This window comes from Agelaius phoeniceus, chromosome Z (assembly GCF_051311805.1).
Source record: "Agelaius phoeniceus isolate bAgePho1 chromosome Z, bAgePho1.hap1, whole genome shotgun sequence".
NCBI lineage: Eukaryota > Metazoa > Chordata > Aves > Passeriformes > Icteridae > Agelaius > Agelaius phoeniceus.
Genome location: NC_135303.1, coordinates 32,726,226 through 32,749,475, shown reverse-complemented (window position 1 = coordinate 32,749,475; position 23,250 = coordinate 32,726,226).

Below are 23,250 nucleotides of genomic sequence, written 5' to 3'. Positions count from 1 at the left end.
TTTGGTGGCGGTGCTGCTTTCTTGGGTCAAAGTTAGGCTCCAGAATTGCATACTTCAGGGCAGCAGCACAAGGAAGGCCCGGGCAGCATCTGCTGTGCCTTTCCCAGCACATGGGACGATGTGATCCTGGCAAAGGGGCATCTGGCATGGCTCGCCAGCAGCTTTTCTCCCCTTCTCCCAGTTTCTCGACCTTCCTGGCACCTCTCCATTTTCTTGCCCCTCACCTGAGCAAGAGTGCTGGCAAGTTTATGCTCCTTTTTCCAGGAGTAGTAGTACTCCACACACTGGGCCACGGTCTTAGTCTGGATCTGTTGTGAAGAGAAAAAGAAGGAATCGAAAATGGTGTCGGGTGCACTGGGGAAAAAGTAGACTATGGAGTGAACTAGGAAGTAAAAGCATGAAGTAAATGGAGTAGGGTGTAAAATGAAATCAACATGGAGAAAGAGAGGCATCATGCAATGTCTTAAACCCTGTATGATGCTAGGTGCTAATACACGCAATGCACAGATCAACAACAAATCCACCTAGCACAGTTCTTCTTTCCCCGCTTCACTCCAGTTATGCCAGCACAGCGTCTTGTGGAAGCAGCAGCAGACCTGTGCCACAAGTCTGACAGAATAAAGCTTCATCTTCCAAAAGAGCTTGGAGAAAAGGGCTGGAGAGGCAGGATCATCCTTTTGACACAGGCTTTTGATGTCCCCTTTTGTTACTACTTGAAGATACTTGCTCCTTGAGAAGAGAGAGACTGAAGCCCAGTGCTTGTTCCCAGAAATAAGCAAGCTTTCCTGCTGCTGATCTGCTCGGGTAAAGAATGTCCCGTGGCTTTACCTGCTTCTGGATGAGATGAAAATCCTTGCCGTAGGTGTGGAAAGCCTTTTGGAAGGACTCCTTCTCCTCAGGTGTCCATCTATCAGAGCCTGGCAATAAAAAGCAGCGGCTAGTAAACAGATCCCTTGATCCACACCAAGTAGATTCCTCTGGCTGCCGAAAGAAAACGGTCGCAGGCCGTCATTCACGTGGGTGTACGTGTCTGCTCCCTCAGAAGGTCGTGAAGACAAGAGCAGGCATTGCCCGGAGAGAAGGATTGGAAAACAAGTAAAGCTGAAGGACTAGATGCTGGTGCTTTGCCCACCCACAGAGGAGACAAGACCTTGTGCTGGTGTTAAGCACAATTTCTTGAAGCAGAAACGCTTGCCACAACAATGAAGGGGACGGCAGCATCTGTCAGGGACGCAAGAAGCTCTGCTTTGCCTACCTGCGTAATGATAATCAGCCATGGGATGGCCTTGAGCTGTTGCAGGCCCCTCTGAGAGCAGCATCTCCAGAGCCTCCTGCAAGATCAAGAGGGAAAAGGCTTTAGCCGCCCCAGCACATTAAAAATGAGCCAAAAAATCACAGGTGCTGCCTTTCAGCTCCTTTGCCTCTCCAGACATTCAAGCGACTGTATCCCATGTGGGTGAAACACTGGGATTTGCTCCCAGTCCCTAGTTTTTGCTGCCCAACCCTTTGATCCTGGTCCCCAAGAGTGGCCTTTTGCTCACCAAGCTGAGGATTTTGCTGCTCCTGCAGCCAGAATGGCCTCAGCTGAGTGAGGCTTCTGGGAATTTCCCCTCCAAATGTCTTAGAGAAGCCAAATCTCCAGGCCATTTACAAGGCAGCAGGACCTTCCGCCGCCGCCGCCTCCAGGAGGGAGATTCTCCCTGCTGGAGCCCTTTGGGCTCAGCCCTGACGCAGCTGGAGGAGACCCAGCAGGCAGCAAGTGCTCTGCTCCCTGTTAAGACCCTTCTTCCAAGAGCAGCCAGGAAAGGCTGTCCCAGTGCCCAGGCCTTCTGCATTCCCTGTGCCCTCTCCTCTGCGCCCAAACAGCCGCTTCTTACCGGAACGCTGCCGCGTGCCTGGTGCAGGCAGTGCAGGGCGCGCTCCAGGTTAGCTGCTGCCCCGGGAATGCCACGGGAGCTGGCCATGTCCAACAGTTCTCTTACTGCAAGCACAAGAAAAAACCCACCAAAAGTCAGCCTGGAGGCCAGCAAAGGGCAAAGGTTGCCATGCAAGGCAGAAGGAAAGGCCGGCAGCTAAAGACAGCAGCTTGGAGAGAGAGCATGAAAAGGAGAGCAAAGACAGAGCCAGCTGAAGCAAGGGCCCACGCAGTGCTGGCTCTCCCTCCAAAGCAGCTTCTGTAAGAAGAAGTGGGGGCCAATCTCCCCTCTTCCAGTGGCAAACGGCCCTGACCAGTTTGGAGAGCAAGGTGCTTGCTCTTTCTCCTTGCCTCTAACACTTCTACATGGGAAGATGGGCGAGACAAGGAGAGAAGCAGAGCCTGCAAAAGGCTGCCTTTTTAGGCATAAGGAGCCTTTTCAAGACCCAAGTAGCTCAGGGCTGGAAGCAAAGCTTGAAGCAAAGCTACCTCTGTCAGGTTTTTCCATGTCAGAGTCATCCTCTCCCCAGGGCTTCCAGACCAGGGTTGCAGGCTCTTCATCCTCACTTGGTGCTCTGTTCTGCAGCTCTGGGAGCTCAGCCTGAAAGTCGCTGCCAACATTGATGTGTCTAAAGGAAGAAGGAGGTGGAGGTGAGAAAGGCAAGTGGTCAAGAGAGCCTTGCTGTGCACCCACAGGCTTGAACCAATCCCAGCCTGACTGTGAAAGAGCAGTTCTCCTCCTCGCCATTCCTCCAGTTTGCTGTCCTTTAACCCTAGGCCAAAACTCACGGCTGAATCTGGGCTCTTGCTTTCCTTTTCATTGTGCCTCTCCTTTCCACCTGAAAGAGATCAAAGCAATGCTCCAGTTCAAAATCCTTCTGCCAAGGATGTGTCAGTAGCCTTCCTTCTCATCCTCATCATTGCAAAGCCCGAGCTCCCGTGTCCCAGCTCCTTTCTCTTTGCTCTCATTGCTGCCTTTTTGACATGGAATGTCCTAGGCAGGACCCTCCAGCAGTCAGCAGCTTCCTCAGGAGGGCAAGCAGAAGGCCATGCACTACTCTCTTCACTCCCGGGGCCACGGAGAAGAGCCAAGAGAATGGCAGGGGAGATGTGCCAGTGCAGGCTTAGGTTGGATCGAAGGAAAAGCTTCTTCAGTCAGAGGCTGCTTGGGCACTGCAACAGCCTCCCCAGGGAAGGGGGCACAGCACCAAGGCTGACTGAGCTCCAAAAGTGTTTGGACACTGCTCTTGGGCACAGGCTGTGATTGTTGAGGCTGCCCCGGGCAGGCCCTGCAGTTGGGCTCAGTGATCTTTCAGAATCCCTTCCAAGGCAGAAAATTCTGTGCTACTGTGATTGTGCTCTTGAGGAGATGGCATTTGACGGCCGCCCCTGAGCATGAGGTAGAACCAGCCCTACGTGCACTGAAAAAAGAATCTCTAAAGATCTTAAAATAGAATGGATCTATAGGCGATGTAAATACGTAAGTAGATAAGAATTGCTGATCCCAGATGGTTTTTGAAGTTGAAAGCCTGTGTTTGCAGAGAAGCCCAGTCAAATGCTTCCATGCCCTGAACGACAGGGATGCCAGAGGAGAAGTGCCATCATTGTGGTGTTTGAAGCTTTGGAGCGGGTGTGAGCAGAGTCAGGGCATAAGGGGATTTGTTGACACTGAAGCCCTGACCTGCTCAGCCAGGAACAATTTGTTTTGGGGTCAGCACAAGATAGTTTGAGGACTGAAATGGGTGCCAAGAACGTTTAATCAGGTGATGCGTGGACGAGGATCTGCAACTGCACTGGGACACCTCTCTAGGTCCTCTATGGAAAGGTCTGTGTTTCCCCTGGAGGCAACACAATTCCTTCAGAAGCTGCACCCTGCTTTCACGTGGAAGCTCGTCTGGGGAAAGTGAGCACGCAGCCTGTGTGTCGTGCTTGGTGGGAGAGGCAGCTGGAGCCTCCTGCCCTTGTGCTAGTGCTTTGAGGGCAAACGGGGATTTTCTTACCTTGGAGGGTTCCCAAGTGCTCTGGGGATGCCCGGAGGCAGACGAGGAGACCAGGATGTCGGTGCAGAGGCCGGGTCTGGCGCTGAGTGCAGAAGGCGGCTGGTCAGGGACAGCCCAGGAGCTGATCCTGCAGCTGCTGCTCCAGCGCTGCTCCAGCAGCATTCCAGCAAGGGCCGCAGGAGCAGGAGACAACGACAGTTGCTATGGGCACAGCCCAACATTCCATCTAGAACCCCTGGGGGAGCCATGGGACAGAAAGAGGCATGGGCCGCCTCTGCCCCTTGTACTTCTTCTGCTGCAAGTTTGCTCTGAGAAGCTTCCCATTGGGCCTTTTCTCCTCAGTCGTCTGATGAGACGGGCAAAAGCAGTGCAGGGACAGCCCTGGCTCTTCCCGGTGCTTCTCTGCAAGGTGCCTCCAGCTGAAGGTGCACAGGAGCCTGCCTCTGTGCAAGGGCCCAGACCTCATCTCCTGCCCTGGAGAACCAGAAGGGCTCCTCCCACTGGCTCTCCTCCAGCTCTGAGAGGAGCTGGAATTTGCAAGTTGCCTAGCGCAGAGCCAACTCCAAAGCTTCCTCTCAAAGTGGAGGCATTCATCCTGCCCCCTTTCTCAATTCTCCTTTTGCTGCCCAATAATGTCACTGCATGGTTTCCCTCCTTTGGGCCTCTGAGCTGGTCTCTCACCTCATCACTCCTCCCTTGAAACTTGGAGAAACAGGATCTTTTTCAGGCCAACTGATGGGGACACACACACACACACCCAGGGACAGCACACGGGCATTTCTCTAGCAAACATTCAGGCAGAATTTCTAGATCCCTCTTCCAGCTCCCTTGGAGAAGCTCGGTGGTTGTCCCAAAAGACTCTGGCATTCCTCTAAGGAAGCAACACTTACAGAATTGCCTTTCCACACTGCTGGCCTTCACATTGCTTTTAACGCCTAGATCCCAGATATGAGAAAAAGCCAGGCAGCTTTGCTGCTTTCCTGCCTGTCCTTAAGGAAAAGCAAATCTTGCTTCAGTCCCAATCTTGCTTCCTTCCCAGCCTGCATGTTACCCACTGGCCAGCAAACTGAGGGGGCAGCTGGAACAAGTCCCACTGCAAGGCAGATACTTTGTAGCCTCCAAAGCCCACCTGCACCGGCTCCATCAGACAAGGGCAAGCTTGCCTCGGCTTCCCAGAAGCAGCCTGCCAATTGCCCCCTCCCTCGCCCCCTCTCCATCCACCCTCCACAGCCCCTGCCACCAAAGCCTTGCTAGGCAGGGCCATTTGCTGGCCTCCATAAAAGAGTGACTTGGATTCTTCTTTGGCGCAAGTGCCCCAGCTGTGACAAGTCAGAGGATAATGATCACACCCGCTCGGCTTTAGCTAAGGAGATTGCTGGAGGCCCAGAGCGGGACACTGGTCCTTTCAGGAGAAACTGCAACTGAACTAGCCATGCCTTTGTGGTGCATGCCGATAGGAATTGGATAGAATCGGAGGGCTTAGAAACGTCCTCCAAGCTGGTCAGCTCCATCAGTCCCCCAAAATGAAAGAAATTTTTCTGTCTGGGCTCCAAAAAGGACTCAACCCGCTGCTTTTATGCCAGAAAATATGGTGAGACCAGACCACTCATCTAGATGCAATTCAGTGAATTAAACAAAGCCTCCCTTTCCACTCCCAGCTGAGATGTTGAGGAATCAAAGGCTGAAGCCCCAGCGGTATTTCACTGGCAGTAAAGGAGACACACCTCAGGAAGTCCTGCCAGCTGAGCAAGGGGCTGGGCCTGGGGGAGGTGGCGCCTGCCCAGCTTCTTCTCTCAGGGCAAGTGCCGTCTTTGCAACACCAGGCAAATGGAACAAACATTGCTGGAGTGCTTTCATACAGACAAACAGACAAAATAGAACAAACATTGGTTTAATGATAAAGACAGATTAGGTCTCAACAAAGGCAAAATGACAAAGAGCATATGGCAGAGCATACAAAACACCCAACCTCTGACATTTACTGATAAATCTAATAATACTAATGAGTCCTGAATAATACTAATGTACCTTAACTACTAAATTGAGGAGGTTACTATCATGTAAACTAACTAAGTAGAAGATTAAACAACCCAAAAAGCTTAAAAAACAGTCCTATTCCTATCTAACTAATATCTAACAGTTGTATTCCTATCTAACTAATCTGCCTAACTCTTGCTAGCCCTGGACAACCTGCAGGGTTGTCTAATTTGGTCTTTTCTTCTTGGGGAGAGGCTCTGCTGTCTTCCGAGGCCGATGTCTTCTGCTGTGTTTGTTCCTTTCCTTCATGCTTTCAAACACCCTGCAAGATAGGAAGCAAACCATCCATTGCTCACGCTAGTACACACCATGAAACCAAGTGCCAAGATCTCCGTTTGAGTATGAATTTCTGTCTTTTCGGGCAGTGGCACATTTGTCAATGGATCAGCACCATGAGTCTGATGGTTCTACTTTCAATGCCTTGAAATGTCTTCCTCCTTTTGCTGCATCCTCTTTTGAATTTGATCAGCAGCATCAAACCAAGCTTTGATGGATCTATTCCTACTTGTATCAACTGTGTCTTGTTGGGGCACGGCAAGGTTTCATTGTGAAGGCTGGGTTTTACCTAAGCTCTTTGGGTTTGAGGTGGGTGTTAAGCTTGAGCACGGCTGCCGGGGGCGATGCTGCAAGTGCCCCCAGCTTCCCCTGCGGTGCCTTTGAAAAGGGTCAGCCCCTTTTAGTCCAAAGGCGCAGCTTTGAGCAGAAAGAGGAGGAACTTGCGCACCGTTTGCACTGCCCGCAGGGAAAGGGGCCTCCCGCCGAAGGGGGCGGCTGGCGCGGTTGGCAGCAGGGACACTGGGCGCTGCGAGCCCTCTTGCGGCTTCTCTTCCCTGGCTCCCCGTTCTCCTTTCTGGGAGGGCTTTTGCTCCTCTTTGCTTTGCCCACGCTCTGGAAATCAAAGAGTCCTTATCAATGCTTCCTTCCTCTCACAAAGCTGGAAATCAGAGCATCCAGCACAAAAATCTATCGGCCTAAGCAAATCCTTCCAAAGCCTCAAGAGCTGAGAAAACGGCTGCCTTTGCCAATGGGCTGCGGCGGGCTGCCAACACAGAGCTTGGAGGAAAATACTCCTCTTTTCTACAGGCCAAAGGGGTGGGAGAAAGACCTGGCTATTTAGAGCTCTACATTTCTTATTTCTACCTTTCTGCCTAACATCTATTTCTCTCTGCTTTTCCTCCACAAATGTCTAGGCAATGGCATTTCAATTCAGTCCAATTAGGGTAGACACATGCTTAGCCATTTTCTAGTCCCCAAAATAATCTCCCTCCCTATCTCTCTCTCTCTCTCTCTCTCTCTCTCACATGATGGGAAGCAAATTGCTCTTTGCCGCTAAGGAAAGATTTAGGGGAGCCACAGCACCAGCAGCTCCTTCTTGGGGACTATGCTGGCATGCTAGAAAAACTCCCTGAAAATCTGCAGCATATCCACAAAGGCAGCCTGGACTGCTGATGTCAGCAAGCAGTGGGGAATTTGGGGTCTGATTGGAGTCAGCGAGGGTGCCAGCCCTTGAGAAGCCCATCTGTAGAGAGTCAAAGCCCATTTTGGTGGCGGTGCTGCTTTCTTGGGTCAAAGTTAGGCTCCAGAATTGCATACTTCAGGGCAGCAGCACAAGGAAGGCCCGGGCAGCATCTGCTGTGCCTTTCCCAGCACATGGGACGATGTGATCCTGGCAAAGGGGCATCTGGCATGGCTCGCCAGCAGCTTTTCTCCCCTTCTCCCAGTTTCTCGACCTTCCTGGCACCTCTCCATTTTCTTGCCCCTCACCTGAGCAAGAGTGCTGGCAAGTTTATGCTCCTTTTTCCAGGAGTAGTAGTACTCCACACACTGGGCCACGGTCTTAGTCTGGATCTGTTGTGAAGAGAAAAAGAAGGAATCGAAAATGGTGTCGGGTGCACTGGGGAAAAAGTAGACTATGGAGTGAACTAGGAAGTAAAAGCATGAATGAAATGGAGTAGGGTGTAAAATGAAATCAACATGGAGAAAGAGAGGCATCATGCAATGTCTTAAACCCTGTATGATGCTAGGTGCTAATACACGCAATGCACAGATCAACAACAAATCCACCTAGCACAGTTCTTCTTTCCCCGCTTCACTCCAGTTATGCCAGCACAGCGTCTTGTGGAAGCAGCAGCAGACCTGTGCCACAAGTCTGACAGAATAAAGCTTCATCTTCCAAAAGAGCTTGGAGAAAAGGGCTGGAGAGGCAGGATCATCCTTTTGACACAGGCTTTTGATGTCCCCTTTTGTTACTACTTGAAGATACTTGCTCCTTGAGAAGAGAGAGACTGAAGCCCAGTGCTTGTTCCCAGAAATAAGCAAGCTTTCCTGCTGCTGATCTGCTCGGGTAAAGAATGTCCCGTGGCTTTACCTGCTTCTGGATGAGATGAAAATCCTTGCCGTAGGTGTGGAAAGCCTTTTGGAAGGACTCCTTCTCCTCAGGTGTCCATCTATCAGAGCCTGGCAATAAAAAGCAGCGGCTAGTAAACAGATCCCTTGATCCACACCAAGTAGATTCCTCTGGCTGCCGAAAGAAAACGGTCGCAGGCCGTCATTCACGTGGGTGTACGTGTCTGCTCCCTCAGAAGGTCGTGAAGACAAGAGCAGGCATTGCCCGGGGAGAAGGATTGGAAAACAAGTAAAGCTGAAGGACTAGATGCTGGTGCTTTGCCCACCCACAGAGGAGACAAGACCTTGTGCTGGTGTTAAGCACAATTTCTTGAAGCAGAAACGCTTGCCACAACAATGAAGGGGACGGCAGCATCTGTCAGGGACGCAAGAAGCTCTGCTTTGCCTACCTGCGTAATGATAATCAGCCATGGGATGGCCTTGAGCTGTTGCAGGCCCCTCTGAGAGCAGCATCTCCAGAGCCTCCTGCAAGATCAAGAGGGAAAAGGCTTTAGCCGCCCCAGCACATTAAAAATGAGCCAAAAAATCACAGGTGCTGCCTTTCAGCTCCTTTGCCTCTCCAGACATTCAAGCGACTGTATCCCATGTGGGTGAAACACTGGGATTTGCTCCCAGTCCCTAGTTTTTGCTGCCCAACCCTTTGATCCTGGTCCCCAAGAGTGGCCTTTTGCTCACCAAGCTGAGGATTTTGCTGCTCCTGCAGCCAGAATGGCCTCAGCTGAGTGAGGCTTCTGGGAATTTCCCCTCCAAATGTCTTAGAGAAGCCAAATCTCCAGGCCATTTACAAGGCAGCAGGACCTTCCGCCGCCGCCGCCTCCAGGAGGGAGATTCTCCCTGCTGGAGCCCTTTGGGCTCAGCCCTGACGCAGCTGGAGGAGACCCAGCAGGCAGCAAGTGCTCTGCTCCCTGTTAAGACCCTTCTTCCAAGAGCAGCCAGGAAAGGCTGTCCCAGTGCCCAGGCCTTCTGCATTCCCTGTGCCCTCTCCTCTGCGCCCAAACAGCCGCTTCTTACCGGAACGCTGCCGCGTGCCTGGTGCAGGCAGTGCAGGGCGCGCTCCAGGTTAGCTGCTGCCCCGGGAATGCCACGGGAGCTGGCCATGTCCAACAGTTCTCTTACTGCAAGCACAAGAAAAAACCCACCAAAAGTCAGCCTGGAGGCCAGCAAAGGGCAAAGGTTGCCATGCAAGGCAGAAGGAAAGGCCGGCAGCTAAAGACAGCAGCTTGGAGAGAGAGCATGAAAAGGAGAGCAAAGACAGAGCCAGCTGAAGCAAGGGCCCACGCAGTGCTGGCTCTCCCTCCAAAGCAGCTTCTGTAAGAAGAAGTGGGGGCCAATCTCCCCTCTTCCAGTGGCAAACGGCCCTGACCAGTTTGGAGAGCAAGGTGCTTGCTCTTTCTCCTTGCCTCTAACACTTCTACATGGGAAGATGGGCGAGACAAGGAGAGAAGCAGAGCCTGCAAAAGGCTGCCTTTTTAGGCATAAGGAGCCTTTTCAAGACCCAAGTAGCTCAGGGCTGGAAGCAAAGCTTGAAGCAAAGCTACCTCTGTCAGGTTTTTCCATGTCAGAGTCATCCTCTCCCCAGGGCTTCCAGACCAGGGTTGCAGGCTCTTCATCCTCACTTGGTGCTCTGTTCTGCAGCTCTGGGAGCTCAGCCTGAAAGTCGCTGCCAACATTGATGTGTCTAAAGGAAGAAGGAGGTGGAGGTGAGAAAGGCAAGTGGTCAAGAGAGCCTTGCTGTGCACCCACAGGCTTGAACCAATCCCAGCCTGACTCTGAAAGAGCAGTTCTCCTCCTCGCCATTCCTCCAGTTTGCTGTCCTTTAACCCTAGGCCAAAACTCACGGCTGAATCTGGGCTCTTGCTTTCCTTTTCATTGTGCCTCTCCTTTCCACCTGAAAGAGATCAAAGCAATGCTCCAGTTCAAAATCCTTCTGCCAAGGATGTGTCAGTAGCCTTCCTTCTCATCCTCATCATTGCAAAGCCCGAGCTCCCGTGTCCCAGCTCCTTTCTCTTTGCTCTCATTGCTGCCTTTTTGACATGGAATGTCCTAGGCAGGACCCTCCAGCAGTCAGCAGCTTCCTCAGGAGGGCAAGCAGAAGGCCATGCACTACTCTCTTCACTCCCGGGGCCACGGAGAAGAGCCAAGAGAATGGCAGGGGAGATGTGCCAGTGCAGGCTTAGGTTGGATCGAAGGAAAAGCTTCTTCAGTCAGAGGCTGCTTGGGCACTGCAACAGCCTCCCCAGGGAAGGGGGCACAGCACCAAGGCTGACTGAGCTCCAAAAGTGTTTGGACACTGCTCTTGGGCACAGGCTGTGATTGTTGAGGCTGCCCCGGGCAGGCCCTGCAGTTGGGCTCAGTGATCTTTCAGAATCCCTTCCAAGGCAGAAAATTCTGTGCTACTGTGATTGTGCTCTTGAGGAGATGGCATTTGACGGCCGCCCCTGAGCATGAGGTAGAACCAGCCCTACGTGCACTGAAAAAAGAATCTCTAAAGATCTTAAAATAGAATGGATCTATAGGCGATGTAAATACGTAAGTAGATAAGAATTGCTGATCCCAGATGGTTTTTGAAGTTGAAAGCCTGTGTTTGCAGAGAAGCCCAGTCAAATGCTTCCATGCCCTGAACGACAGGGATGCCAGAGGAGAAGTGCCATCATTGTGGTGTTTGAAGCTTTGGAGCGGGTGTGAGCAGAGTCAGGGCATAAGGGGATTTGTTGACACTGAAGCCCTGACCTGCTCAGCCAGGAACAATTTGTTTTGGGGTCAGCACAAGATAGTTTGAGGACTGAAATGGGTGCCAAGAACGTTTAATCAGGTGATGCGTGGACGAGGATCTGCAACTGCACTGGGACACCTCTCTAGGTCCTCTATGGAAAGGTCTGTGTTTCCCCTGGAGGCAACACAATTCCTTCAGAAGCTGCACCCTGCTTTCACGTGGAAGCTCCTCTGGGGAAAGTGAGCACGCAGCCTGTGTGTCGTGCTTGGTGGGAGAGGCAGCTGGAGCCTCCTGCCCTTGTGCTAGTGCTTTGAGGGCAAACGGGGATTTTCTTACCTTGGAGGGTTCCCAAGTGCTCTGGGGATGCCCGGAGGCAGACGAGGAGACCAGGATGTCGGTGCAGAGGCCGGGTCTGGCGCTGAGTGCAGAAGGCGGCTGGTCAGGGACAGCCCAGGAGCTGATCCTGCAGCTGCTGCTCCAGCGCTGCTCCAGCAGTGTTCCAGCAAGGGCCGCAGGAGCAGGAGACAACGACAGTTGCTATGGGCACAGCCCAACATTCCATCTGGAACCCCTGGGGGAGCCATGGGACAGAAAGGGGCATGGGCCGCCTCTGCCCCTTGTACTTCTTCTGCTGCAAGTTTGCTCTGAGAAGCTTCCCATTGGGCCTTTTCTCCTCAGTCGTCTGATGAGACGGGCAAAAGCAGTGCAGGGACAGCCCTGGCTCTTCCCGGTGCTTCTCTGCAAGGTGCCTCCAGCTGAAGGTGCACAGGAGCCTGCCTCTGTGCAAGGGCCCAGACCTCATCTCCTGCCCTGGAGAACCAGAAGGGCTCCTCCCACTGGCTCTCCTCCAGCTCTGAGAGGAGCTGGAATTTGCAAGTTGCCTAGCGCAGAGCCAACTCCAAAGCTTCCTCTCAAAGTGGAGGCATTCATCCTGCCCCCTTTCTCAATTCTCCTTTTGCTGCCCAATAATGTCACTGCATGGTTTCCCTCCTTTGGGCCTCTGAGCTGGTCTCTCACCTCATCACTCCTCCCTTGAAACTTGGAGAAACAGGATCTTTTTCAGGCCAACTGATGGGGACACACACACACACACCCAGGGACAGCACACGGGCATTTCTCTAGCAAACATTCAGGCAGAATTTCTAGATCCCTCTTCCAGCTCCCTTGGAGAAGCTCGGTGGTTGTCCCAAAAGACTCTGGCATTCCTCTAAGGAAGCAACACTTACAGAATTGCCTTTCCACACTGCTGGCCTTCACATTGCTTTTAACGCCTAGATCCCAGATATGAGAAAAAGCCAGGCAGCTTTGCTGCTTTCCTGCCTGTCCTTAAGGAAAAGCAAATCTTGCTTCAGTCCCAATCTTGCTTCCTTCCCAGCCTGCATGTTACCCACTGGCCAGCAAACTGAGGGGGCAGCTGGAACAAGTCCCACTGCAAGGCAGATACTTTGTAGCCTCCAAAGCCCACCTGCACCGGCTCCATCAGACAAGGGCAAGCTTGCCTCGGCTTCCCAGAAGCAGCCTGCCAATTGCCCCCTCCCTCGCCCCCTCTCCATCCACCCTCCACAGCCCCTGCCACCAAAGCCTTGCTAGGCAGGGCCATTTGCTGGCCTCCATAAAAGAGTGACTTGGATTCTTCTTTGGCGCAAGTGCCCCAGCTGTGACAAGTCAGAGGATAATGATCACACCCGCTCGGCTTTAGCTAAGGAGATTGCTGGAGGCCCAGAGCGGGACACTGGTCCTTTCAGGAGAAACTGCAACTGAACTAGCCATGCCTTTGTGGTGCATGCCGATAGGAATTGGATAGAATCGGAGGGCTTAGAAACGTCCTCCAAGCTGGTCAGCTCCATCAGTCCCCCAAAATGAAAGAAATTTTTCTGTCTGGGCTCCAAAAAGGACTCAACCCGCTGCTTTTATGCCAGAAAATATGGTGAGACCAGACCACTCATCTAGATGCAATTCAGTGAATTAAACAAAGCCTCCCTTTCCACTCCCAGCTGAGATGTTGAGGAATCAAAGGCTGAAGCCCCAGCGGTATTTCACTGGCAGTAAAGGAGACACACCTCAGGAAGTCCTGCCAGCTGAGCAAGGGGCTGGGCCTGGGGGAGGTGGCGCCTGCCCAGCTTCTTCTCTCAGGGCAAGTGCCGTCTTTGCAACACCAGGCAAATGGAACAAACATTGCTGGAGTGCTTTCATACAGACAAACAGACAAAATAGAACAAACATTGGTTTAATGATAAAGACAGATTAGGTCTCAACAAAGGCAAAATGACAAAGAGCATATGGCAGAGCATACAAAACACCCAACCTCTGACATTTACTGATAAATCTAATAATACTAATGAGTCCTGAATAATACTAATGTACCTTAACTACTAAATTGAGGAGGTTACTATCATGTAAACTAACTAAGTAGAAGATTAAACAACCCAAAAAGCTTAAAAAACAGTCCTATTCCTATCTAACTAATATCTAACAGTTGTATTCCTATCTAACTAATCTGCCTAACTCTTGCTAGCCCTGGACAACCTGCAGGGTTGTCTAATTTGGTCTTTTCTTCTTGGGGAGAGGCTCTGCTGTCTTCCGAGGCCGATGTCTTCTGCTGTGTTTGTTCCTTTCCTTCATGCTTTCAAACACCCTGCAAGATAGGAAGCAAACCATCCATTGCTGACGCTAGTACACACCATGAAACCAAGTGCCAAGATCTCCGTTTGAGTATGAATTTCTGTCTTTTCGGGCAGTGGCACATTTGTCAATGGATCAGCACCATGAGTCTGATGGTTCTACTTTCAATGCCTTGAAATGTCTTCCTCCTTTTGCTGCATCCTCTTTTGAATTTGATCAGCAGCATCAAACCAAGCTTTGATGGATCTATTCCTACTTGTATCAACTGTGTCTTGTTGGGGCACGGCAAGGTTTCATTGTGAAGGCTGGGTTTTACCTAAGCTCTTTGGGTTTGAGGTGGGTGTTAAGCTTGAGCACGGCTGCCGGGGGCGATGCTGCAAGTGCCCCCAGCTTCCCCTGCGGTGCCTTTGAAAAGGGTCAGCCCCTTTTAGTCCAAAGGCGCAGCTTTGAGCAGAAAGAGGAGGAACTTGCGCACCGTTTGCACTGCCCGCAGGGAAAGGGGCCTCCCGCCGAAGGGGGCGGCTGGCGCGGTTGGCAGCAGGGACACTGGGCGCTGCGAGCCCTCTTGCGGCTTCTCTTCCCTGGCTCCCCGTTCTCCTTTCTGGGAGGGCTTTTGCTCCTCTTTGCTTTGCCCACGCTCTGGAAATCAAAGAGTCCTTATCAATGCTTCCTTCCTCTCACAAAGCTGGAAATCAGAGCATCCAGCACAAAAATCTATCGGCCTAAGCAAATCCTTCCAAAGCCTCAAGAGCTGAGAAAACGGCTGCCTTTGCCAATGGGCTGCGGCGGGCTGCCAACACAGAGCTTGGAGGAAAATACTCCTCTTTTCTACAGGCCAAAGGGGTGGGAGAAAGACCTGGCTATTTAGAGCTCTACATTTCTTATTTCTACCTTTCTGCCTAACATCTATTTCTCTCTGCTTTTCCTCCACAAATGTCTAGGCAATGGCATTTCAATTCAGTCCAATTAGGGTAGACACATGCTTAGCCATTTTCTAGTCCCCAAAATAATCTCCCTCCCTATCTCTCTCTCTCTCTCTCTCTCTCTCTCACATGATGGGAAGCAAATTGCTCTTTGCCGCTAAGGAAAGATTTAGGGGAGCCACAGCACCAGCAGCTCCTTCTTGGGGACTATGCTGGCATGCTAGAAAAACTCCCTGAAAATCTGCAGCATATCCACAAAGGCAGCCTGGACTGCTGATGTCAGCAAGCAGTGGGGAATTTGGGGTCTGATTGGAGTCAGCGAGGGTGCCAGCCCTTGAGAAGCCCATCTGTAGAGAGTCAAAGCCCATTTTGGTGGCGGTGCTGCTTTCTTGGGTCAAAGTTAGGCTCCAGAATTGCATACTTCAGGGCAGCAGCACAAGGAAGGCCCGGGCAGCATCTGCTGTGCCTTTCCCAGCACATGGGACGATGTGATCCTGGCAAAGGGGCATCTGGCATGGCTCGCCAGCAGCTTTTCTCCCCTTCTCCCAGTTTCTCGACCTTCCTGGCACCTCTCCATTTTCTTGCCCCTCACCTGAGCAAGAGTGCTGGCAAGTTTATGCTCCTTTTTCCAGGAGTAGTAGTACTCCACACACTGGGCCACGGTCTTAGTCTGGATCTGTTGTGAAGAGAAAAAGAAGGAATCGAAAATGGTGTCGGGTGCACTGGGGAAAAAGTAGACTATGGAGTGAACTAGGAAGTAAAAGCATGAAGTAAATGGAGTAGGGTGTAAAATGAAATCAACATGGAGAAAGAGAGGCATCATGCAATGTCTTAAACCCTGTATGATGCTAGGTGCTAATACACGCAATGCACAGATCAACAACAAATCCACCTAGCACAGTTCTTCTTTCCCCGCTTCACTCCAGTTATGCCAGCACAGCGTCTTGTGGAAGCAGCAGCAGACCTGTGCCACAAGTCTGACAGAATAAAGCTTCATCTTCCAAAAGAGCTTGGAGAAAAGGGCTGGAGAGGCAGGATCATCCTTTTGACACAGGCTTTTGATGTCCCCTTTTGTTACTACTTGAAGATACTTGCTCCTTGAGAAGAGAGAGACTGAAGCCCAGTGCTTGTTCCCAGAAATAAGCAAGCTTTCCTGCTGCTGATCTGCTCGGGTAAAGAATGTCCCGTGGCTTTACCTGCTTCTGGATGAGATGAAAATCCTTGCCGTAGGTGTGGAAAGCCTTTTGGAAGGACTCCTTCTCCTCAGGTGTCCATCTATCAGAGCCTGGCAATAAAAAGCAGCGGCTAGTAAACAGATCCCTTGATCCACACCAAGTAGATTCCTCTGGCTGCCGAAAGAAAACGGTCGCAGGCCGTCATTCACGTGGGTGTACGTGTCTGCTCCCTCAGAAGGTCGTGAAGACAAGAGCAGGCATTGCCCGGAGAGAAGGATTGGAAAACAAGTAAAGCTGAAGGACTAGATGCTGGTGCTTTGCCCACCCACAGAGGAGACAAGACCTTGTGCTGGTGTTAAGCACAATTTCTTGAAGCAGAAACGCTTGCCACAACAATGAAGGGGACGGCAGCATCTGTCAGGGACGCAAGAAGCTCTGCTTTGCCTACCTGCGTAATGATAATCAGCCATGGGATGGCCTTGAGGTGTTGCAGGCCCCTCTGAGAGCAGCATCTCCAGAGCCTCCTGCAAGATCAAGAGGGAAAAGGCTTTAGCCGCCCCAGCACATTAAAAATGAGCCAAAAAATCACAGGTGCTGCCTTTCAGCTCCTTTGCCTCTCCAGACATTCAAGCGACTGTATCCCATGTGGGTGAAACACTGGGATTTGCTCCCAGTCCCTAGTTTTTGCTGCCCAACCCTTTGATCCTGGTCCCCAAGAGTGGCCTTTTGCTCACCAAGCTGAGGATTTTGCTGCTCCTGCAGCCAGAATGGCCTCAGCTGAGTGAGGCTTCTGGGAATTTCCCCTCCAAATGTCTTAGAGAAGCCAAATCTCCAGGCCATTTACAAGGCAGCAGGACCTTCCGCCGCCGCCGCCTCCAGGAGGGAGATTCTCCCTGCTGGAGCCCTTTGGGCTCAGCCCTGACGCAGCTGGAGGAGACCCAGCAGGCAGCAAGTGCTCTGCTCCCTGTTAAGACCCTTCTTCCAAGAGCAGCCAGGAAAGGCTGTCCCAGTGCCCAGGCCTTCTGCATTCCCTGTGCCCTCTCCTCTGCGCCCAAACAGCCGCTTCTTACCGGAACGCTGCCGCGTGCCTGGTGCAGGCAGTGCAGGGCGCGCTCCAGGTTAGCTGCTGCCCCGGGAATGCCACGGGAGCTGGCCATGTCCAACAGTTCTCTTACTGCAAGCACAAGAAAAAACCCACCAAAAGTCAGCCTGGAGGCCAGCAAAGGGCAAAGGTTGCCATGCAAGGCAGAAGGAAAGGCCGGCAGCTAAAGACAGCAGCTTGGAGAGAGAGCATGAAAAGGAGAGCAAAGACAGAGCCAGCTGAAGCAAGGGCCCACGCAGTGCTGGCTCTCCCTCCAAAGCAGCTTCTGTAAGAAGAAGTGGGGGCCAATCTCCCCTCTTCCAGTGGCAAACGGCCCTGACCAGTTTGGAGAGCAAGGTGCTTGCTCTTTCTCCTTGCCTCTAACACTTCTACATGGGAAGATGGGCGAGACAAGGAGAGAAGCAGAGCCTGCAAAAGGCTGCCTTTTTAGGCATAAGGAGCCTTTTCAAGACCCAAGTAGCTCAGGGCTGGAAGCAAAGCTTGAAGCAAAGCTACCTCTGTCAGGTTTTTCCATGTCAGAGTCATCCTCTCCCCAGGGCTTCCAGACCAGGGTTGCAGGCTCTTCATCCTCACTTGGTGCTCTGTTCTGCAGCTCTGGGAGCTCAGCCTGAAAGTCGCTGCCAACATTGATGTGTCTAAAGGAAGAAGGAGGTGGAGGTGAGAAAGGCAAGTGGTCAAGAGAGCCTTGCTGTGCACCCACAGGCTTGAACCAATCCCAGCCTGACTGTGAAAGAGCAGTTCTCCTCCTCGCCATTCCTCCAGTTTGCTGTCCTTTAACCCTAGGCCAAAACTCACGGCTGAATCTGGGCTCTTGCTTTCCTTTTCATTGTGCCTCTCCTTTCCACCTGAAAGAGATCAAAGCAATGCTCCAGTTCAAAATCCTTCTGCCAAGGATGTGTCAGTAGCCTTCCTTCTCATCCTCATCATTGCAAAGCCCGAGCTCCCGTGTCCCAGCTCCTTTCTCTTTGCTCTCATTGCTGCCTTTTTGACATGGAATGTCCTAGGCAGGACCCTCCAGCAGTCAGCAGCTTCCTCAGGAGGGCAAGCAGAAGGCCATGCACTACTCTCTTCACTCCCGGGGCCACGGAGAAGAGCCAAGAGAATGGCAGGGGAGATGTGCCAGTGCAGGCTTAGGTTGGATCGAAGGAAAAGCTTCTTCAGCCAGAGGCTGCTTGGGCACTGCAACAGCCTCCCCAGGGAAGGGGGCACAGCACCAAGGCTGACTGAGCTCCAAAAGTGTTTGGACACTGCTCTTGGGCACAGGCTGTGATTGTTGAGGCTGCCCCGGGCAGGCCCTGCAGTTGGGCTCAGTGATCTTTCAGAATCCCTTCCAAGGCAGAAAATTCTGTGCTACTGTGATTGTGCTCTTGAGGAGATGGCATTTGACGGCCGCCCCTGAGCATGAGGTAGAACCAGCCCTACGTGCACTGAAAAAAGAATCTCTAAAGATCTTAAAATAGAATGGATCTATAGGCGATGTAAATACGTAAGTAGATAAGAATTGCTGATCCCAGATGGTTTTTGAAGTTGAAAGCCTGTGTTTGCAGAGAAGCCCAGTCAAATGCTTCCATGCCCTGAACGACAGGGATGCCAGAGGAGAAGTGCCATCATTGTGGTGTTTGAAGCTTTGGAGCGGGTGTGAGCAGAGTCAGGGCATAAGGGGATTTGTTGACACTGAAGCCCTGACCTGCTCAGCCAGGAACAATTTGTTTTGGGGTCAGCACAAGATAGTTTGAGGACTGAAATGGGTGCCAAGAACGTTTAATCAGGTGATGCGTGGACGAGGATCTGCAACTGCACTGGGACACCTCTCTAGGTCCTCTATGGAAAGGTCTGTGTTTCCCCTGGAGGCAACACAATTCCTTCAGAAGCTGCACCCTGCTTTCACGTGGAAGCTCGTCTGGGGAAAGTGAGCACGCAGCCTGTGTGTCGTGCTTGGTGGGAGAGGCAGCTGGAGCCTCCTGCCCTTGTGCTAGTGCTTTGAGGGCAAACGGGGATTTTCTTACCTTGGAGGGTTCCCAAGTGCTCTGGGGATGCCCGGAGGCAGACGAGGAGACCAGGATGTCGGTGCAGAGGCCGGGTCTGGCGCTGAGTGCAGAAGGCGGCTGGTCAGGGACAGCCCAGGAGCTGATCCTGCAGCTGCTGCTCCAGCGCTGCTCCAGCAGCATTCCAGCAAGGGCCGCAGGAGCAGGAGACAACGACAGTTGCTATGGGCACAGCCCAACATTCCATCTGGAACCCCTGGGGGAGCCATGGGACAGAAAGGGGCATGGGCCGCCTCTGCCCCTTGTACTTCTTCTGCTGCAAGTTTGCTCTGAGAAGCTTCCCATTGGGCCTTTTCTCCTCAGTCGTCTGATGAGACGGGCAAAAGCAGTGCAGGGACAGCCCTGGCTCTTCCCGGTGCTTCTCTGCAAGGTTCCTCCAGCTGAAGGTGCACAGGAGCCTGCCTCTGTGCAAGGGCCCAGACCTCATCTCCTGCCCTGGAGAACCAGAAGGGCTCCTCCCACTGGCTCTCCTCCAGCTCTGAGAGGAGCTGGAATTTGCAAGTTGCCTAGCGCAGAGCCAACTCCAAAGCTTCCTCTCAAAGTGGAGGCATTCATCCTGCCCCCTTTCTCAATTCTCCTTTTGCTGCCCAATAATGTCACTGCATGGTTTCCCTCCTTTGGGCCTCTGAGCTGGTCTCTCACCTCATCACTCCTCCCTTGAAACTTGGAGAAACAGGATCTTTTTCAGGCCAACTGATGGGGACACACACACACACACCCAGGGACAGCACACGGGCATTTCTCTAGCAAACATTCAGGCAGAATTTCTAGATCCCTCTTCCAGCTCCCTTGGAGAAGCTCGGTGGTTGTCCCAAAAGACTCTGGCATTCCTCTAAGGAAGCAACACTTACAGAATTGCCTTTCCACACTGCTGGCCTTCACATTGCTTTTAACGCCTAGATCCCAGATATGAGAAAAAGCCAGGCAGCTTTGCTGCTTTCCTGCCTGTCCTTAAGGAAAAGCAAATCTTGCTTCAGTCCCAATCTTGCTTCCTTCCCAGCCTGCATGTTACCCACTGGCCAGCAAACTGAGGGGGCAGCTGGAACAAGTCCCACTGCAAGGCAGATACTTTGTAGCCTCCAAAGCCCACCTGCACCGGCTCCATCAGACAAGGGCAAGCTTGCCTCGGCTTCCCAGAAGCAGCCTGCCAATTGCCCCCTCCCTCGCCCCCTCTCCATCCACCCTCCACAGCCCCTGCCACCAAAGCCTTGCTAGGCAGGGCCATTTGCTGGCCTCCATAAAAGAGTGACTTGGATTCTTCTTTGGCGCAAGTGCCCCAGCTGTGACAAGTCAGAGGATAATGATCACACCCGCTCGGCTTTAGCTAAGGAGATTGCTGGAGGCCCAGAGCGGGACACTGGTCCTTTCAGGAGAAACTGCAACTGAACTAGCCATGCCTTTGTGGTGCATGCCGATAGGAATTGGATAGAATCGGAGGGCTTAGAAACGTCCTCCAAGCTGGTCAGCTCCATCAGTCCCCCAAAATGAAAGAAATTTTTCTGTCTGGGCTCCAAAAAGGACTCAACCCGCTGCTTTTATGCCAGAAAATATGGTGAGACCAGACCACTCATCTAGATGCAATTCAGTGAATTAAACAAAGCCTCCCTTTCCACTCCCAGCTGAGATGTTGAGGAATCAAAGGCTGAAGCCCCAGCGGTATTTCACTGGCAGTAAAGGAGACACACCTCACTTAGTCCTGCCAGCTGAGCAAGGGGCTGGGCCTGGGGGAGGTGGCGCCTGCCCAGCTTCTTCTCTCAGGGCAAGTGCCGTCTTTGCAACACCAGGCAAATGGAACAAACATTGCTGGAGTGCTTTCATACAGACAAACAGACAAAATAGAACAAACATTGGTTTAATGATAAAGACAGATTAGGTCTCAACAAAGGCAAAATGACAAAGAGCATATGGCAGAGCATACAAAACACCCAACCTCTGACATTTACTGATAAATCTAATAATACTAATGAGTCCTGAATAATACTAATGTACCTTAACTACTAAATTGAGGAGGTTACTATCATGTAAACTAACTAAGTAGAAGATTAAACAACCCAAAAAGCTTAAAAAACAGTCCTATTCCTATCTAACTAATATCTAACAGTTGTATTCCTATCTAACTAATCTGCCTAACTCTTGCTAGCCCTGGACAACCTGCAGGGTTGTCTAATTTGGTCTTTTCTTCTTGGGGAGAGGCTCTGCTGTCTTCCGAGGCCGATGTCTTCTGCTGTGTTTGTTCCTTTCCTTCATGCTTTCAAACACCCTGCAAGATAGGAAGCAAACCATCCATTGCTCACGCTAGTACACACCATGAAACCAAGTGCCAAGATCTCCGTTTGAGTATGAATTTCTGTCTTTTCGGGCAGTGGCACATTTGTCAATGGATCAGCACCATGAGTCTGATGGTTCTACTTTCAATGCCTTGAAATGTCTTCCTCCTTTTGCTGCATCCTCTTTTGAATTTGATCAGCAGCATCAAACCAAGCTTTGATGGATCTATTCCTACTTGTATCAACTGTGTCTTGTTGGGGCACGGCAAGGTTTCATTGTGAAGGCTGGGTTTTACCTAAGCTCTTTGGGTTTGAGGTGGGTGTTAAGCTTGAGCACGGCTGCCGGGGGCGATGCTGCAAGTGCCCCCAGCTTCCCCTGCGGTGCCTTTGAAAAGGGTCAGCCCCTTTTAGTCCAAAGGCGCAGCTTTGAGCAGAAAGAGGAGGAACTTGCGCACCGTTTGCACTGCCCGCAGGGAAAGGGGCCTCCCGCCGAAGGGGGCGGCTGGCGCGGTTGGCAGCAGGGACACTGGGCGCTGCGAGCCCTCTTGCGGCTTCTCTTCCCTGGCTCCCCGTTCTCCTTTCTGGGAGGGCTTTTGCTCCTCTTTGCTTTGCCCACGCTCTGGAAATCAAAGAGTCCTTATCAATGCTTCCTTCCTCTCACAAAGCTGGAAATCAGAGCATCCAGCACAAAAATCTATCGGCCTAAGCAAATCCTTCCAAAGCCTCAAGAGCTGAGAAAACGGCTGCCTTTGCCAATGGGCTGCGGCGGGCTGCCAACACAGAGCTTGGAGGAAAATACTCCTCTTTTCTACAGGCCAAAGGGGTGGGAGAAAGACCTGGCTATTTAGAGCTCTACATTTCTTATTTCTACCTTTCTGCCTAACATCTATTTCTCTCTGCTTTTCCTCCACAAATGTCTAGGCAATGGCATTTCAATTCAGTCCAATTAGGGTAGACACATGCTTAGCCATTTTCTAGTCCCCAAAATAATCTCCCTCCCTATCTCTCTCTCTCTCTCTCTCTCTCTCTCACATGATGGGAAGCAAATTGCTCTTTGCCGCTAAGGAAAGATTTAGGGGAGCCACAGCACCAGCAGCTCCTTCTTGGGGACTATGCTGGCATGCTAGAAAAACTCCCTGAAAATCTGCAGCATATCCACAAAGGCAGCCTGGACTGCTGATGTCAGCAAGCAGTGGGGAATTTGGGGTCTGATTGGAGTCAGCGAGGGTGCCAGCCCTTGAGAAGCCCATCTGTAGAGAGTCAAAGCCCATTTTGGTGGCGGTGCTGCTTTCTTGGGTCAAAGTTAGGCTCCAGAATTGCATACTTCAGGGCAGCAGCACAAGGAAGGCCCGGGCAGCATCTGCTGTGCCTTTCCCAGCACATGGGACGATGTGATCCTGGCAAAGGGGCATCTGGCATGGCTCGCCAGCAGCTTTTCTCCCCTTCTCCCAGTTTCTCGACCTTCCTGGCACCTCTCCATTTTCTTGCCCCTCACCTGAGCAAGAGTGCTGGCAAGTTTATGCTCCTTTTTCCAGGAGTAGTAGTACTCCACACACTGGGCCACGGTCTTAGTCTGGATCTGTTGTGAAGAGAAAAAGAAGGAATCGAAAATGGTGTCGGGTGCACTGGGGAAAAAGTAGACTATGGAGTGAACTAGGAAGTAAAAGCATGAATGAAATGGAGTAGGGTGTAAAATGAAATCAACATGGAGAAAGAGAGGCATCATGCAATGTCTTAAACCCTGTATGATGCTAGGTGCTAATACACGCAATGCACAGATCAACAACAAATCCACCTAGCACAGTTCTTCTTTCCCCGCTTCACTCCAGTTATGCCAGCACAGCGTCTTGTGGAAGCAGCAGCAGACCTGTGCCACAAGTCTGACAGAATAAAGCTTCATCTTCCAAAAGAGCTTGGAGAAAAGGGCTGGAGAGGCAGGATCATCCTTTTGACACAGGCTTTTGATGTCCCCTTTTGTTACTACTTGAAGATACTTGCTCCTTGAGAAGAGAGAGACTGAAGCCCAGTGCTTGTTCCCAGAAATA